Genomic DNA, 17,050 nt, shown 5'->3' on the forward strand with positions numbered 1-17,050 from the left:
AAATAGTTAACTAAACAATGCGCTCTCTCAAAGACAACGAGTGACTAATTTACATGTGCTGACCTATAAAACATGGGGACAAAAGGTAAAAAGGAAATAAAGGACAAAAGAAGTTGGAAGAATGACATTCGGGGTAAAATTAAGCTAACCAAAGTTGGCAAAAAAGGAAGCAAAAAGGAAGTATCTCAGAAGCTCCGTCAAGTCTTCTCATGGATTTAAGAAAACTCTAAGTCCTGTCAGCAAGCATGTGGGGGAAGTGTTGGGCAAGAGCAAATAGGTCTGTACATCTCAAAATCCAAGGGAACTCTCCTACTACAACTCACTGACAATTACAAATTAAAGTGCAGAGTGGATGATGATTTGTTCATTGGTAACCTCATTAAGTAATAGGAAGATTTCATTGTCCAATCACTTCACATCATACAACAGGCATCTGTAACATGGCTAAAAGTTCCCAAGACCGCCCTGAGAAGGTGTTTACCCTTGGTGTCCTGTACCACTTCGCAAAATACTGAACATAGCTAGTCTTCACATTCTCTGTTTTTCCATGTACCATCTTCAAGGTTAATTTCTCAGGCTCTCTGTGAGTAAAGCACATCTATTTCCAAACGTACATTTCATGAGAACAACATCTAAAAAGAAAAGACACGTTAGCAGAAAGGAAAACAGCTTTCCAAGATTCTATAATACTAGGGCCTAGAAAACCAATATGACTAAATTAAAATAAAATAAGACTTTAATTGCAGACTTTATTCATGTTAAGAAAACATATAAACTATTCATTGATAAAATTGTCATTAATATGTCATGTCTAGCTTCATATTGTAGTAAATTGTAAAGGTAAAATAACTTTATACATGTCAGTAAATATGATCGGGAACTTCATTCTTCAACATTTGCCTATGACATTTGGTTCACATCCATTATTAAATTCATTATAGTTTCAATGATAACTATTCTCTAACTTGATAGGGAAACATATGAGATCAAAATAAATGATGATATTTCAGTTAATATGGTTATACCGCATAAACTTAATCACTACCTTCACAGTGATTGCACCTCAATATGGACTTTTAGTGTACCACTTTACAATTAGCTTGTTATCAATCCACACAATATAATGTCAATATGTCAAAGGTGACAGTCAAATCTCCACTGCACTGCCTGCCAGCAGCAGCCTGTCAGCTACCTCCATGGTGAGCAACTGCAGATTTACCACAAATTTGAATAAGCCACTAGCATACAAATGTTCTGTTTCTATGACAAAACTGTGGAACACCTGAATGGTATCAAATCTGTAAAGTGAATGTGTTTCCTACAAAGGAGGCTGTTGTAAATGAATAAATAAGCAGTTTCATCTTGTCATAGAAATTATCTTTAGTGCTCCAAAAAGCTAAAATGAGGTCACATTTCAATGAGTTCTGAAAAATCTTCCTCATGCATGTCATTAAAACATTCTGACATGAAGAGTCAAATATGTACATCCAGCTGTCTGTCAGCTAACACCCTAGTATCCAACTGCAGTGTTTCCACATTCTAATATACAACTAGAATTCTAACATTTTGTTTTCAAGGCAAAAGTAAAGCACTCCTGAACACCATTATGTTGGAGTAGGGGTTGTTTAATGCCAAAATGTTAATGCAGCATGACACCAGAAGGATACAAATGTGAGGGGAGGTGTTAGTGTTTAGTAATTAGAGGCATAATTTACATATACATATTTATATTGTGGCTAAAATAGTTGAATAGAGAGACATCTGCATACACTTAGTATCCTCTTTTAAGGTCTGTTTAATCAGTCTATCTTTCTATCTATCTATCTATCTATCTATCTATCTATCTATCTATCTATCTATCTATCTATCTATCTATCTATCTATCTATCGCTATAAAAAACAAAGGTTACGGGGATATTATAGTTAGGTTAAGATTTTAAACGCACACAACCTTAGAAATTCAGCAGTTATAGTTACACTTATCTCAAGAAACCATAACTTGTGCCTTAAGGTAACTATCACTCGAGGCCCCCACCCTGCACCTTTTTTCATCAATAATTTTACTGCAATAGGTGCAGTGATACTATCAATTATTTGATAGGAGATGTCAACAGTGATATGTAGGGTAATTAGCAGTGCATGGTGAGAGCACGAGTATAACTATAACTGCTGAATTTGTATGGTTTGTGCTTGTAAAATCCTAACTATAGCGTCCTTGAAACCTTTGCGTTTTTTCAATGAATTTCTAAGGTATTTTTTACTTCTATTTTCTAACTACAATGGCCCTGTAACCTTTGTGTCACTGAATTTCTAGAGTTTTTTTTATGTTAAGTAGTATTTAATTGCCTTACATTAATCCACCCCGACATACATTGCCGACTGTGCACGGCGGGTCGGGCAACCCCTCACAGGCATTCAACCCTCGGCAGTGCACTGCCTTTGCGATATGACCAGTCCCTGTGGCCAACCCGCCACATATAGCCAACCTGAGTTGGGGTAAGTAGCCTGCCTCCCCATGCCCATTTCAGACCCGGGGACCCCTGGGGACTTCCTCATTTTTTTAGGGTAGGGGGCACATGGCCGTGCCAAAATTAGTGAGGGAGGAGGACGGCCATGCAGCACCCCTCCCCAGGCTTGTTTTGGCCCTGTGGACCCCGTCCACCATGGTTCGCCAGTTAGTGATGGGTGCCATGGCCCCACTCAGGGCACCCATTGCGTTGTGTTTGAGGCTGTAGGGGGAGCCCCAAGGCCCCTGCGGCCCCAGCTAGCTACCCGCCCTCAGTGGGAACCAGCATTGCAATTTGTTTCATCTGTTTCCCTGCCTGCCTCACAGTGAGCAGGAAAACAGATGAAATGTCTGCTCCCAGCGGGGGGAGCATTTTCAATGCTTCTGCCCAGTGGGAGAAGACTTACTGTTTGCTTCCACCAAGTGAGAGCAAACAGCTATGTCTCGAGGGTGGGCACCTCGGTTCCTAGCAGGACCTTGGTGAGGTGGTGGTTCCCATGACCATTAATGGGCATTAATGGACTGAGGAGAGGGGGTTACACTTTTAAAGTGCATGGCCGTGCCCCAGGGAGGTGGCGGTCCCTGGGGTTATCAGCCAGGCCCTAGGAGATGGAGTCCTTAGAGACAACATTGGTCTGGGAGGGGGACCACACGGTTCCCATCTCACATTTCAAACTTGGCTGGGCCCTGGGGCCGAAATCTGCCTGGGGAAGGGGGGCCATGTAGACTTCCCTCCCCATATGAAATAAATATATACACCCCTGGGACCTGGTCCACCTGGGGTGAAACCACACCTTTTAAAAAACAAATTGCCATTTATTCACAGATCCACAGCAAGTTTGCTGCAACACTTTCAAAAACATCATTTTTTGTTCTCTGCAGCATCCCAGTGGGACCCACCGCTAGTCCTTGGGGTCAGGGTATTCCTTACGTTGCCCCTTTCTGTATTTTTTTTAAAACTTTTTTCTTGGGACTCAGCTGAGCCTGAGTCCCAAGAAGGCTACTAACATTTCCTGGTTGAAGTGCTGGCAGCCATTCAGAACTCACAGTCCCTAGATAGCTATATTTCTTTTTTCTTAAATAACTCCAAAACTACTGAATGGATTTACACCAATTTGCAAAAAGGGCTTTTTTTTGGACCAAGATCATCCTGCCAAATTTGGTGCAATTCCATCCTGTGGGTCAGGCTGCAGTCATGTCTAAATCACCTATAGGAAATTGCATGGGGAAAATGCATTTTGAGACTCCCCGCTTTTTCTCGGTCCCCGCTTGGCGAATCACCCCAAAACCTTGAAGATAGCAGCAGAAGTGAGTGGCAAGCTAGTTTTGAAATTTTGTGAAGATTCGTAAAACACTGCCAAACATATTAGTAAAACAATATGGACACTAGGGGCCAGATGTAGCAAGGGTTTTGCGAGTCGCAAAAGGCGAAAAACGCCGTTTGCGACTCGCAAAAGCCACTTTGCTATGTTGAAATGCATTTTGCGAGTCGGATCCGACTCGCAAAATGCATTTCCGAATCGCAAATAGGAAGGGGTGTTCCCTTCCTATTTGCGATTCGCAATGGTATGCAATTCCATTTGTGACCGCGTATGCGGTCGCAAATGGAGTCGCAGTTACCATCCACTTGAAGTGGATGGTAACCCATTCGCAAACGGGAAGGGGTCCCTATGGGACCCCTTCCCCTTTGTAAATGGACCCCAAAACATTTTTTCAGGGCAGGGAGTGGTCCAAGGGACCACTCCCTGCCCTGAAAAAAACGAAACAAAAGGTTTCGGATTTTTTGAAATGCAGCTCGTTTTCCCTTAGGGAAAACGGGCTACATTTAAAAAAAAAAAAAAACTGCTTTATTTAAAAGCAGGTCGCTAACATGGAGGCCTGCTGACTACAGCAGGCCTCCATGTTAGCGAGTGCCTATACTCGCAATGGGGCCGCAATTTGCGACCCACCTCATGAATATTCATGAGGTGGGTCATTGCGACCCCATTGCGAGTTGCAGTCGGTGTCTGAGACACCGTACTGCATACCAAATTGCGAGTTGCAATTTGCGAGTCGGAAGGACTCGCAAATTGCAACTCGCAATTTGGTTTTTTCGTACATCTGGCCCTTTGTCCTAACTACAACTACCTACTAATGACCACCCGGGCACCCAACAAAAAGTAGCCGGGCCCTGGGGGACAGGGTCCCCAGGGCCAAAATCAGCCCAGGGAAGTGGGCCATGTGCCCTACTCCCCTTCCACTAATTGGCTGGGCCCCTGGGGATGGTATACCCTGGTGCCAGAGACAGCCCGGGAAGGGGGGGCATGTGCCCCCACCTCCCCTTCCACTCGTTAGCCAGGACTCAGGGGATGGGATCCCCGGGGCCAAAATCGGCCTGGGGAGGGGAGCCATGTGGCTCCCTTCCCCTTTTATTAATTGGCCAGGCCCCTGGGGATGGGGTTCATAGGGGCAAAAATCATTTAACCATACAAAACCATAACAATTCAGCAGTTATAGTTGCTACTTATAGTTAAAAGTATGTCAAGAAACTATAACCCGCAGCCTAAAGCCACTTAAAAGCAAGTTATAATTTCTTCAGATAAGTGTAACTGTATGTATAACTATAGCTGCTGAATTTCTTTGTTTTTCTATGGGTAAAACGTCAACCTAACTATAATGTCCCTGTAACATTTGGTTTTCTCAGTGAATTTGTATGTTTAAAAAAAAAAAGTAATATGAAATTACCACACATTAATACAACCAACTGTAGCCATCCCCCCTGCATGCAGATACGCGGATCCTTCATGAGTTTACAGTAGGGGGCCACGCAGATCACCATGGGGAATTCATGGATCTGTGACTCAGGGAAAAAAAGGGCACTTTTCTCCAATGTAGTATCCCTTAGGGACCCCTAAATCTCTCCCCTGGGTTCAGGGTACTTCTATCCTGACCCCCTTATGCATGTTTTTCAATGTTTTATGTTCCATTAGGTCCTCATTATAACTACCTACTGGATACTGCCAGTAGGTAGTATGTACAATGATAACACATGAGATGTCATCAGTGATGTCATTATTGATGTTATTTAACATCATCAGTGATGTAATGTGTGAAGTCTGATGAGAAAGTTATAGTTAGCTCCGTAAACTATAACTGTTGAATTTAAGAGGTATTTTTTTAAAAAAAGTTTATATATGGTTAAAGATTTAGGGGGTTATTCCAACTTTGGAGGAGGTGGTAATCCGTCCCAAATGTGATGGATTTACCACCAGCCGTATTACGAGTTCCATAGGATATAATGGACTCGTAATACGGCTGGTGGTATATCCGTCACTTTACCGTCACTTTTGGGACGGATTACCACTTCCTCCAAAGTTGGAATAACCCCCTTAGTTACATTCCATACGGCAAAAGACAGTTATGTCTATTAAGATTTGATTTTTTTTGCTCCAAGATTATATGTATTTTGTTCTATGTTCAATTAATGTTCTTTTGTTAGACTTTATTATATTGATTACATTGATTTGGTATTATATTAATTTGTCTTTGTCTTTATCCTTACAATAGGTTTGTCAGTTTTTACCCATTTGCAGCTCACTCTGGTTTTTGTTCTATCAACCACGTTGCTTGATTGCCCAAATGACGTAACTGATAGGCCCTGTAGACCTTTTCAAATAAATCTCCTATAAGATGTTCATATTGCAGCAATGAAAAGTTATTTGAAACAAAATATTAGTGAGTTATTTTTCATAGTAGTCTGTTGCTTGTTTTGTTCTTTGCAACATCTTAGTCGGGTCTCATTTATCAGTATGATTCCAAATACCGGAACATTTAGTGGCCTAGTTATAAACTGTATTTTGTAGTACATTTAGCAGTACTACTATACTACTATTCACATACTTCAAAATGCTATTGCCAGATCTTGGCAAGTAAGTCTCTGGTCCAGCCTCTCCTAACCTTTCTGTGTAGAGATCTCCAACCATCTACCCATATGTTGTTGTAGTAAATGTGAGACTGACAGGAGGATTCCTAGAAAATGAGGAGTAGTTACTACAGTGTGCTGATCCAATACAAAAGTAACTCACACACCAAACAGCTTTTGCTTCCTTCCATATTTCAGTGAATGTTTGTTGATGTGACCCTCGTTTTAAGGATTAATTATTTGGGGTGGAGGAGGAGAGCGTTCATAATCAACTGATCATTATCTTTGGGAAGCTCTCATTGCCAGTATCCTCTTCTCAACTGGTGCAATCGTTGAAGTGGTTCAAGACAAAACTGGTAGCAGGAGTTAGATTCTCCCACAACACACTCCCAGGCTATAATTGCCTATGTCAAAATACAGGCTCATGGCCAATGGATCATTCCAGAGGGTCTACTCTGGCAATGCTGACATCTCACAGGCAAGCCAGTCTTGATGCTTTTATTAAGTACTGAGATGCATTAACAAAAGAGTGCATCACTTTCAGAAAGGCAAAGCGTGGGAAGGGAACTGTATGCCTTTGTCCAGTTACCTCGTGTGGTAGGTGACATTGACTGCACCCATGTGGCAATCCAGCCACTTCACCACACAACACATTTTTTCCTCATCGGATATTGTTAGTATTCCATCAAGTTGTAAGCTATCTGGGATGCAAATGGCTGCTTCAGAGATGTGTATGCTGCCTTTCTTCAAATTACACACAACACCTACATCTTCTGGCAGTCACCATTTGCACATCACTTGGTTTCTGGGAATTTCGGTGACGTGACTTATTGGGAAGTAACAACACCTCAAAATGGGCCTACCTGTGCATACGGGGTGGTATCTCTAAAATACTCAATAATCACTACAACAAAAACACACACACATAACCCTCACATCCACTGCCTGTTTGTAGGCATAAGATATTACATTTAGGTGAGATGCTTCTAGGTAGAAATGTCATGTCTTTGTTGCAGATGATGTCAGGTATGCTCTCTCTCCCTATCTCCTCACACCCTACAGACATCCATCCACACTATCTGAACAGAGGTACATTAGGGCATGGATGCTTACCTGAGCCATTATTAAATGTACGTTTGGGATCATAATGGCGAGATTTAATTGTCCTGAAGGTATGGTGGGGTGCTGGTGAAAAAAGCACAAAGGCCAACCGCAATTATCTGCTTACAGTCGACCAAGTCAAAATCAAAAGTTAATGCTGGCCACAATGAAGTGCAGGTCGGATATAGGGACCAGATTTGTCCTAGTGGAAAGTCTACGTTCTGAATTAGAAACCTGTATGGAGAAAAAATGTTTATCGAAGAATGATCAGCGAGGCAAGCTGTATCCAGCGTGGAGGTCAACAACAGAAGACTTGAGAGCGGGGTCCGGGTGTGCTCATCGATAAAGGTGGGAAAGCTCTGAGTGGGTGAAGTCCAAAGTCTGTTCTTGCAGAGGCCTCAACCTCTAATGGCTTTGTCTTGGCATCGGTCTCAGTGAAGTCTCCAACATTCAGACCTAGAAAACGTTTTGGAAAGTCAGATCTCCTTTAACGGGGCAAACCAACAAGCTGACGTCGACCTGTGATTCAATGTCAACAGCTTCAATGGCGGTCCCAGTCTCTGACAGTTCTCAAGGCAGAAAGTTGATAACTGTCTAAGTCCTATCATTTGCTGTTTGCGGACAGGATGAGTACACTCTAACACAGGTCAAGGATCCAGGACTTGGTGGGTGCCACATGAGGGTTAGGACTCACTCCACAGAGGCCAGCTGCAGGATCCAGGGCTAATCCAGTCGGTACAGGTCAGCTGGGTAGTTGCAGGAAAAGGGATCTGGAAGCTTTTTGAGTTCCTGTAGCTCAAACACAAGGCCACACTTTTGAAGTCAGTTCTGGGGCTCAAGGCAAGCAGGTCAAGTCTTCCTTTAGATTTTAGGAAGGAGGACAGTCCTTCTTCTGATCCTCACAGGTCCAGGAGTGTTCTGAGGAGGGTATCGAGGATGTCACATTTATGCCAAATGCCAGCTTGTGGGTGGGGAAACCTCCTGGCCATTCCCTAACCAATTGGGTTCAAGTTCCCAGAGGTGACCCTACCCACATTTGCAGCACTTCCTGTATGTTTTACTGTAACCTATCCCACAGTGTCTCTCTTTACCTAAATCCAACATCACAGAACCTTTCTTCCCTTGGACAGAGCTCCCTCTGCCAACCCAGTGGTGTGGGTATGGATATAAGCAAACTGTCCCTTGTGGGCACTGCAAACTAGTTCTGGGGTAGCTCCCCACTTCTAATAGGTTTGGAGCCAAGCTGACTAGAAAGACAATGGCAGCAAAGGAGGAGGGCCAAAGATGGGTACACAGAGTGTTCATTCCATGAGGTTCCATAGTGGAGCCCTCAGATGAAATAGCACAGACCTCTGCAGACTACCTGAGGTTGGTGTACCGCTCAAAACTGGTGGGGGGGGTCTGACTGGCATGGTAAAGTTTGTTAGGGGCCTTCCAGTTCCCCACCTTCAGGAGGAGGCAAGAAAGGTCCTAGAGATGGAAATGACTAAAGGAGAAATATCTGAAACCAAGCATAGGAGCCAAAGTGCCCCGGGTCTGAACTGCTTCAGATCAGAGTTCTTCAAAGGAGTGAAGTTTCCATATGGAGGCCCCCATGAAAGCAATGTTTGTTGAAGCACTGCAGGAAGGAATCCTACCCAAGGATTTGAGGCAGGCTGACATAGTTCTTATCCACAAGGAAGGGAAGCAGATGGAGGACTGTGCCTCCTAAAGGCCAATTTCCCTACAGAATATAGAAACTAAAATCCTGGCCACGGTGTTTGCATCCAGCCTCATGAAGGTGCCCGATACACTAATAGCCCCTGAACAGCCAGGCTTCATGCCATACATGGCGACCAGACATAACCTGCGGTGCCTGTTAGGTTGTCTGGCCTGGAGGGACCAGATTCACAATGCTGCTATCACTGGATACCAAAAAGGCATTTGATTCAGTGGAATGGTCATACTTGATGGCAGTTCTATGGAAAATGGGCTTTGGACCAATGTTTTTGAAATGTCTACGGTTGCTCTATTGGGAACCACTGACTCAGGTCCATGATCAATTCTTGGATGGAACACACAGCTTAGGGGCTTAAAATGAGACCCAGAGTGGGTTTTAGGCGGAGAACAACCTACTATATGTGACTGACCTGGAATGATCTATCCACTATATTCTGTGTTCAGGGCATATGCCAGGATCCATATTAACTGGAACAAATGTATACATTTCCCCTTGACAGAATGGAGCCTGCCAAGTGAGGAAAGTTATCCCTTGGGATGGGAACAGACATAATTCAGGTACCTGAGCATTTATGTTACCACGTGGCCAGACACCTTCTTCTGGGCAAACCTGGAGTATATCTTGCATGACTACAAAGGGGCAGTGGCCCACTGGAGGGGGCTCCCGATTTCTGAACTAAACCGAGTGGCCTTCTACAAAATTATATTTCTCCCTGACTTTCTATTTGAATTCCAGAACATACAATTTAGAATCCCAGACAAATTAATTTGAGACGTTGAGGCAACCACCAAACAGATTATTTGGGATGGAGGCCTGCTGAGGACTGCTCTATCTGTATTGCGACGGAAGCCAGAGGCGGGAGGGGTGGCCCTCCCAAATCTGCAGTTGTACTATTGGGCAACCCAACTGCTGGTAATTAACGATTTTGTGTTCATGATGAAGCAAGAACACTCAACATATACACAAAGAAGGGAAGTGGAACTGGAGGGATACCTCAATTGTCTATATGGAGCAGGCAAGTGGCACTTACTGCCGGGATCCACCGCCAAGATAGTTAGGATATGGCAGGAAGCAACAAAAGCATTGGGCTGGGTGGATCAAGTGATGTTAGAGACCCCGATTTGGGACTTGGCGCTGCATGCGCGCTTGAAAAGTGTAGAGGGACATTGTAAGTGGGGTGTGCTGGCACTATCAAAAGTGGGAGATGTCCGGATGGAAAGTAAGATGATTACATTCCCTGAACGTAACACAGAACGTGAACTGATGGGCTACATTATCTTCAATACCAACAGGCAAAACCTACCCTATGGGGCTACAGGACCACCAGGAAACACCCCTGGAAAGGTAAGTACTCGGGCTACCCCTCAACTAACATGCAGTATCACAAATGTACACCTCTCTCATGATGAACAACCTGTCCCCTCCTGACTTCCTACAAAGTAAGTGGGAACTGATTTAGAAAGGCTGGAGGATGATGAATTGGAGAAGCCTGCAAATATCCCTGAGATGGAGCTATCCGGGCAGGCTTTCGGCTAGAGCAGCAGAATCTATTCCATAGGGCTTAGAAAATGAGAACTCGCCTCTACCATATGGTTTGGGTGGATAGCGACTGCTGTCAACAGGATGTTGGCAGAAGAAAGCTTTGATCTGCACCCTATGAGAATGCTAAAAGCAAGGGGTTAATCTGCAGGATCTCTTCAGCCCTGGATTGACCCATCACTCTCATCCCACAATTAGTGACACTGGGTATTTGCAGGAAGCAGACATTTAACAGATACCAGCAACTCCTCTTCTGTAATGTGGCATTATTGGCGGCCTGGAGGTATATAGTGCGGTACTGGGGGAGGAGCAAAAGTCTCCACAGTGACAGAATGGTCACTGAATATGAATTATTGCAAGGGGACAGAGGAGATGGTGTACTGGACCTTCTCCAAAGTGCTTCAGATCCTGCAACAAGGTGTGCCTAAAGCCACAACTGGATGTCGCTTTAGGACCTGTCTCTTCTCCCTGTGGAGTGCCCTAACGTCTCTAAGCCAAGCAAAGTGCCGTAGCCCTCCAGACTGCTCCAGAAGTGGGGAGTAGGGTGTTTGCAGATATTCAGCACATAGTAATAGAGCCTTTAGCCAATAGCAGCAGATGGTCCGTGAACCTCAGTATCACTTTAGTTTTGAGGGACCTGGGGGACGTGCCTATTAGGCAGGCTTGAATGGGTGTCAGCTGAGGTTTTTCAGTATCTACAGAGAGTGTGGTCTGAAACATTCCCTCTATTCTTGAAGAAATGGACAGCCCCAAATAACATGGCAAAAGTCTGCAGCATCTTAAGCATTCGGAGTGCATCGTCATGTGCAGCTGATCAATTGTCTCTGGTGTAAGGTATGTTGGTGCAACATATTTAATTGGATAAATCAAAAATGTGCATTTCTGTAGACTTTCTGAGGTTACTCAAAGGCCCTCTGCAATTACTTGTCATCTTATGCCCATCCAGAAATGCCCTCCCAGGTTTTCTGCAGTGGCTGTAAGGATATTTCAGCGTGGTCACAGATCACCCTATAAATCGAGGACTTAAGTCTGTGGCATGTAGATATGGTGTGCAGCACTTGCAGTAGCACATCAATATGGGGCACATTTGAGGTTTTGCGCTAGTGCAGCTGGAGGAACTCTTGAATCCCCCATATTGCAAGAATTGGCCCTGTAGTCAATTGAACATGTTAAGCAATATGGGAAATTTTATAAACTTCCCATCCTGATGTAAATCTCCTAATGTATGGAGATCCCCCCTCCCACACTGCACCATTTCTCAGGCTGTTAGATGTCCAAATTCAGTGGTAGTCACAGAGGGGTACCGCTGGGGAAGATGGATGGGTGGCACTCGTGTAGGAGGAAAAACGTTTAATAGGACAATGGCATTAGTGAACAGTAGGGGAACCTCTCACTTACTCTCACCCCTGGGAACAGAAGTAAGCTCAGTGCGCCACCCTGGACCTTGGTAGCCTAGTACCCAGTTTCCTGTAGATGGCCCCCGCCAGCTACCATGCCAGCCACTGAAGTAATATCCATAGAGGCAGAAGCCCCTCATCCTTCCTTATGAGGCAGCAATTTCGGTCTTGCTAGGCTTATACTCTCTCTGCCTGCCCCCCTTCCCATAGAGGGGCCATCAGGAGTGTGTCCAACTGCCCAAAGTAGAGCTTTGGTATTACAAGGGGAAGGTTGTAACCAGGGTAGCATCACCATTTTGGAGACGGCATTGTGGCTCGGCAGGGGCAGTGGTAATGAGAGCCAGAAAGCTGCCTGGGATATCAAGGATCCTTCAGTCCTTCGAAAATTACCATCCAGAAGCTCGGGATGTGAATGGTAGATATTAATGTCCCAGTATTACAATGTGATAGGGTCCCATTGTATGCGCTGAACTCCAAGCTAGATCTCTTGTTGGGGCGCATCACGCACCATAACAAAAACATTGGACTTGCAAGAAGTATGATAACACTGTTGAAATTGGATGAGGTTGGTTGCTATATCCCAAACATATACCAGTTTATCGTCTGCACAGAGCAAGACTGCAAGACTGCTTGTGTGGTGCCTATCAGCTGCTGGCCCCAAGTCGGGCTACCCTGTCTCAGTTTCATTGCCAAGGGCATGATGGCAAATGCAAACAGCAAGGTTGACAAGGGGCAGCCTTGTCTCCTGTCCCTGGCTTTGTCATAAGTGGGTGAGATATGCTGGCCAATCCTCACTTAGGCTGTGGGAGACCCATAAAAGAGTCTAATCCGTTTCGGCAGCTGGTGGTTAATACCAAACCTACCAAGGATTTTAAAAAGATTAGGCCATTTAAGGGTATTAAAAACCTGTTTGAGAGACATGCCGACCTCAACCATTCCACTGGGGCCCTATCCAATATTTGGTAGAATCTCAAGATATTGGTCAGAATGGTGAGAGCCGGAAGAAACAGATATACCAGGATTTCGATTAGGACTTTGTAATCCATATTCATAATTGAGATGCAGCAAATTGCAGAGTTTTCTACTGAAGGGGGCCAAGGCTTCAGAAGCAAGGTTACCATGGCTTCATTAGTCATGCCAGGGAGGTGGCAATCCTCCATTGCTGCCCCTTTTGTTGAAGCTTAGGGACTAGCGTTGCCTCAAAGGCCTTGTAAAATTTAGCTGGCATGCCATCAGACCGCAGAGTTAAGCCCTTAGAAAGTTGTCAGATTGCTTCTTGTATTTCTTGCTTCGATATTGGAGCCAACAGGTCATGAAGCAGAATCTTGTGCATGCTAAGAAAGCACAGGTAGGCCCAAAAAGTATCTATGGCATTTTCATCTAGGGGGCTTTGATCCGAGTATAGAGCCTCAGAGTATTACTGAAATGTCATATTCATTTCAGCCTGCATGGTGACCTGTAGGCCTCCCATGTTTTGTATGGTTAAAATGTGGGAATGTGTTTACAGGAGCTTAATTAACCATGCCAGGAACCACCCTGCTGTATGCCCTTCAGTATGTGAACATTTGCATAGGTATTGTGATCCAAGTAACACATCTGCTCCAAGAGAGCGGCACCCCTATTTCTTACATCTTGTAGGCAATGAGCCTCAGCTAGCTGCTGTGCAGATTCTTATTCAAAGGCCAGAAAAGTGGCCTCCAAAGGCTTTAGTTCAGCATGAAGTTTGCAGCGTGCTCCTATCATGGCATTGAGACAGATCATTGTGATGACTACCTTGAAACCACCACTTCACTGGGAAGGAAGAAGCTGTGTGCTCATTGTCACATAAACAGTCTATGGCAGCAATGAGTAGGGAATCTTTTCTAACTGTGTCCTCAAGCCGCATCCCTGTCCCTACTGGAATCCCACCATTGGTTGGATAGCTTTCCCAAAATATGTGGTGTGGTGTGGTGCACCCCACCTGGACAGAGCCCAAGCCTAATATGTAGTCCAGTCAGACATGCAGCCCATGAGTGGGTGTGTATAACGAATATTCCTTCATTCCGGGGTTCCTACCACACTAATAGTCTGCCAGGGTCCAATCTTGCGCCCATGCCTGTAGAGCTTTGGGATTTCGGGGGCTTAGGGTCCTGGGAAACAGGGGTTGTGAGTAATTCAGCTCGAGGTTGAGGACCAAATTGAAATCTCCACCCAGCAGCCAAGACAGGCCTGCCCTATCCACCAACCAGTTGGAAAGGGTCACCAGGATGGGAAGTTGGTCTGTGTAGAAAGCATAGATGCTACCAAGGACCAGAGGGGCCCATCCATTCTGCCCTGAGCAGAACGTAAGGACTGTGCTGGTCAATATGTGTTTCCTCTGTTTAGAATGGGACATTCAGTTTCAGCCAGATTGGCAACCCTTTTGCATAAGCTGAATGCTTCCTATACCAAAGTTGCCCATGCCATTCTGCTTTGGCTTGTCATCCTCCCCCTCTGTGATATGAGTCTCCTACAGGAACAATATCTGGGCTCCCTGTTGGGTCAGACGAACCTGGACCGCATAGCATTTATGCAGTATGCCCATACTGCGCACATTCCATGAAATTACAGTGTACTTACCCAGACTCAACATATTGACGAAAGAGAATGTTACAGATAGGGCCCCATGGTGTTAGGGGGATCCCTATGTAATGCACTCTGTGCTCCAGTAAAGAAGGGGTTATAATGAAGATTGCAGCAATATGATTGGTCCAGGTAGAAACGAACTCCTAACCAACAACTACCGGTCAGACAAAGGAACAGTGCCTGACCAAAACAGTGAGGGCCTGATAACGACCTTGGCGGAGGGAATTACTCCATCCCAAAAGTGACAGATATCCTGTCCGCTGTTTTACAAGTTCCATAGAATATAATGGAACTTGTAATGCGGTGGGAAGAATATCCATCATGTTTAGGACAGAGTAATCCCCTCCCCCAAGGTTGTAATGAGGCGCTAAGTGTTTAACAAATGACAACATAACAGCTGGAAATACACAGAAAGAGAGCAAGGGAAGCAAGGCTAACCCACACCGCCTCCCAAAAGAAACTCTATAATCACAAAGGGTGTGGGGTAGTAGGAACCGGGGGTAAGACTGGGTTAGTCTTTCATCCAGTGCCTGGTTACATTAGGTTGCTTTATAGGGGGTGCTGTGTTGACCTACAGGAGTAGCGGGGAATTCTCCTTTACGGACTAGGTGGTCTCACACACATAATAGTGTCTTGCTTCATCATATGACCACCTAGCCCCACCCAAGTAAGATGATACTACTCAGGCGGACTCAACCTCTGGTTAAAAGAACCAGAGGGAGTGCTGAAATTAAATTGACTGGATAGTTACAGTGATCCAGAGGGGGTGAATAATAAAATTACCGAACATGTCACCGGTGGCTCTTGTTAGTTTTAATGGTGGTGCATGTTGGTAAGACTAAAACTAAGGGGGACAGCTCGTTAGAGAATGATGTCTCTTGGAGTCTAAAAGGGGATGGATACGACCAACATGTTTCTGCCCTCACTAGGTGCTGGTAGGTCAGGGGCATTCGTCAGGGTCAGAGCACGTGTAATAAGTACGGTGCTCAAAGTGAAAAGTGTGTGGCCTACCTGAACAGGTAGTTCACGGTGGGGTAGGCCTATAGTAGATGATAAATAAATCACAATTAATTCAGAGTGACAAAAAAGTGGCAAACCACAGCACACGACACAGCAATAGGTGAAAAAATGAAAAACTGCACTCACACAGGCATGCAATTGTGACTTACCCCGGAGCTGGGGGCGTATTGCCTCTGGTCTGGCTAGAACCGGGGGGGGTTTTCCCTTGTAGTCACACTCTGAGGAGATTAAGGGTTTAGCAAGGGGGGACAAGGAGAAGGAAGGGGACTGAGGACGCATAGTGTGCTTACAGAAAGGAGGAAAATGCGCAGAGTGTGCCGCAGACAGAGGGTAGCCAATGGGGCAGGTTAGTGGGAAAAAGAAAGGGGCAAAAAGGTGAAGAAGGTAAACATAAAGATCTGGGTAAAAAAAGGGGGGAGAGAGAAGGAATGCCACAGGGAGAAGAAGAAAGAGGAAAAAGAAAGAAAGAAGAGGTACTAAAGATAGAAAAGGCCAGGCTGAAAGAAATACAAAGAAATTTAAAAGCTACCAGAAGAAATGACCGGTAGCAGTGAAAGAAAGGGGGAAGAGAGAGAAATAAGGTGATTTAAAGGGCCAGAAAAGCCCACACTTACCACGCCAAAGGGAATACCATGGGGGATACCTACATGCCGGAGCCAGGCCGCTCTGGTACTGACTGAACGGCTTTCCAGGTCTTTATGAGGAGCTACAGCCAATCGATGTGAAGCTGCTGAGGCCAGGGGCGGTGCCCAGTAATTACACTCAGGTGTGCTGTGCGTCACAGAAACGGAAAATCCAGTGCGTCGGGGAAATTGATGCCATGCCCCGGAGCCAGCCGCGCCCCCTCGGGGGCTGTGCTACGTTCGGAGCCCACAGGGCCCTGATTGGTCCCGGAGAGGCGCAACGCCCCGCGGGGGCACCCGGGTCATAACATAACAGCTGGAACAGAAATTCCACACTTGTGACATGAACATTTTCATTGTGTCAAACTTTAAGTTTATGTGAGGCTGACAATGTGTACATTTAACTTAACTTCTAACCACCACATATTTTCTCACCGTTACATTCAAAATTTAAACAAATAATGAATATTTTGGCAATATGTTACAGAAAAATCAATAATAAAACATAATCCTTTTCCTTTAGAATGCTTGGTTGCTATAAGAAATTGGGTTGTTGGTTGACTGAGGTGTGAGCCCTGGTCCAGCAATAACCAAAATCTTTGTCAGGGTGAGGCACAAGCCAGCCCTAAATTAAACTGT

This window comes from Pleurodeles waltl, chromosome 3_1 (genome assembly GCF_031143425.1).
Source record: "Pleurodeles waltl isolate 20211129_DDA chromosome 3_1, aPleWal1.hap1.20221129, whole genome shotgun sequence".
NCBI classification, from domain to species: Eukaryota; Metazoa; Chordata; class Amphibia; order Caudata; family Salamandridae; genus Pleurodeles; species Pleurodeles waltl.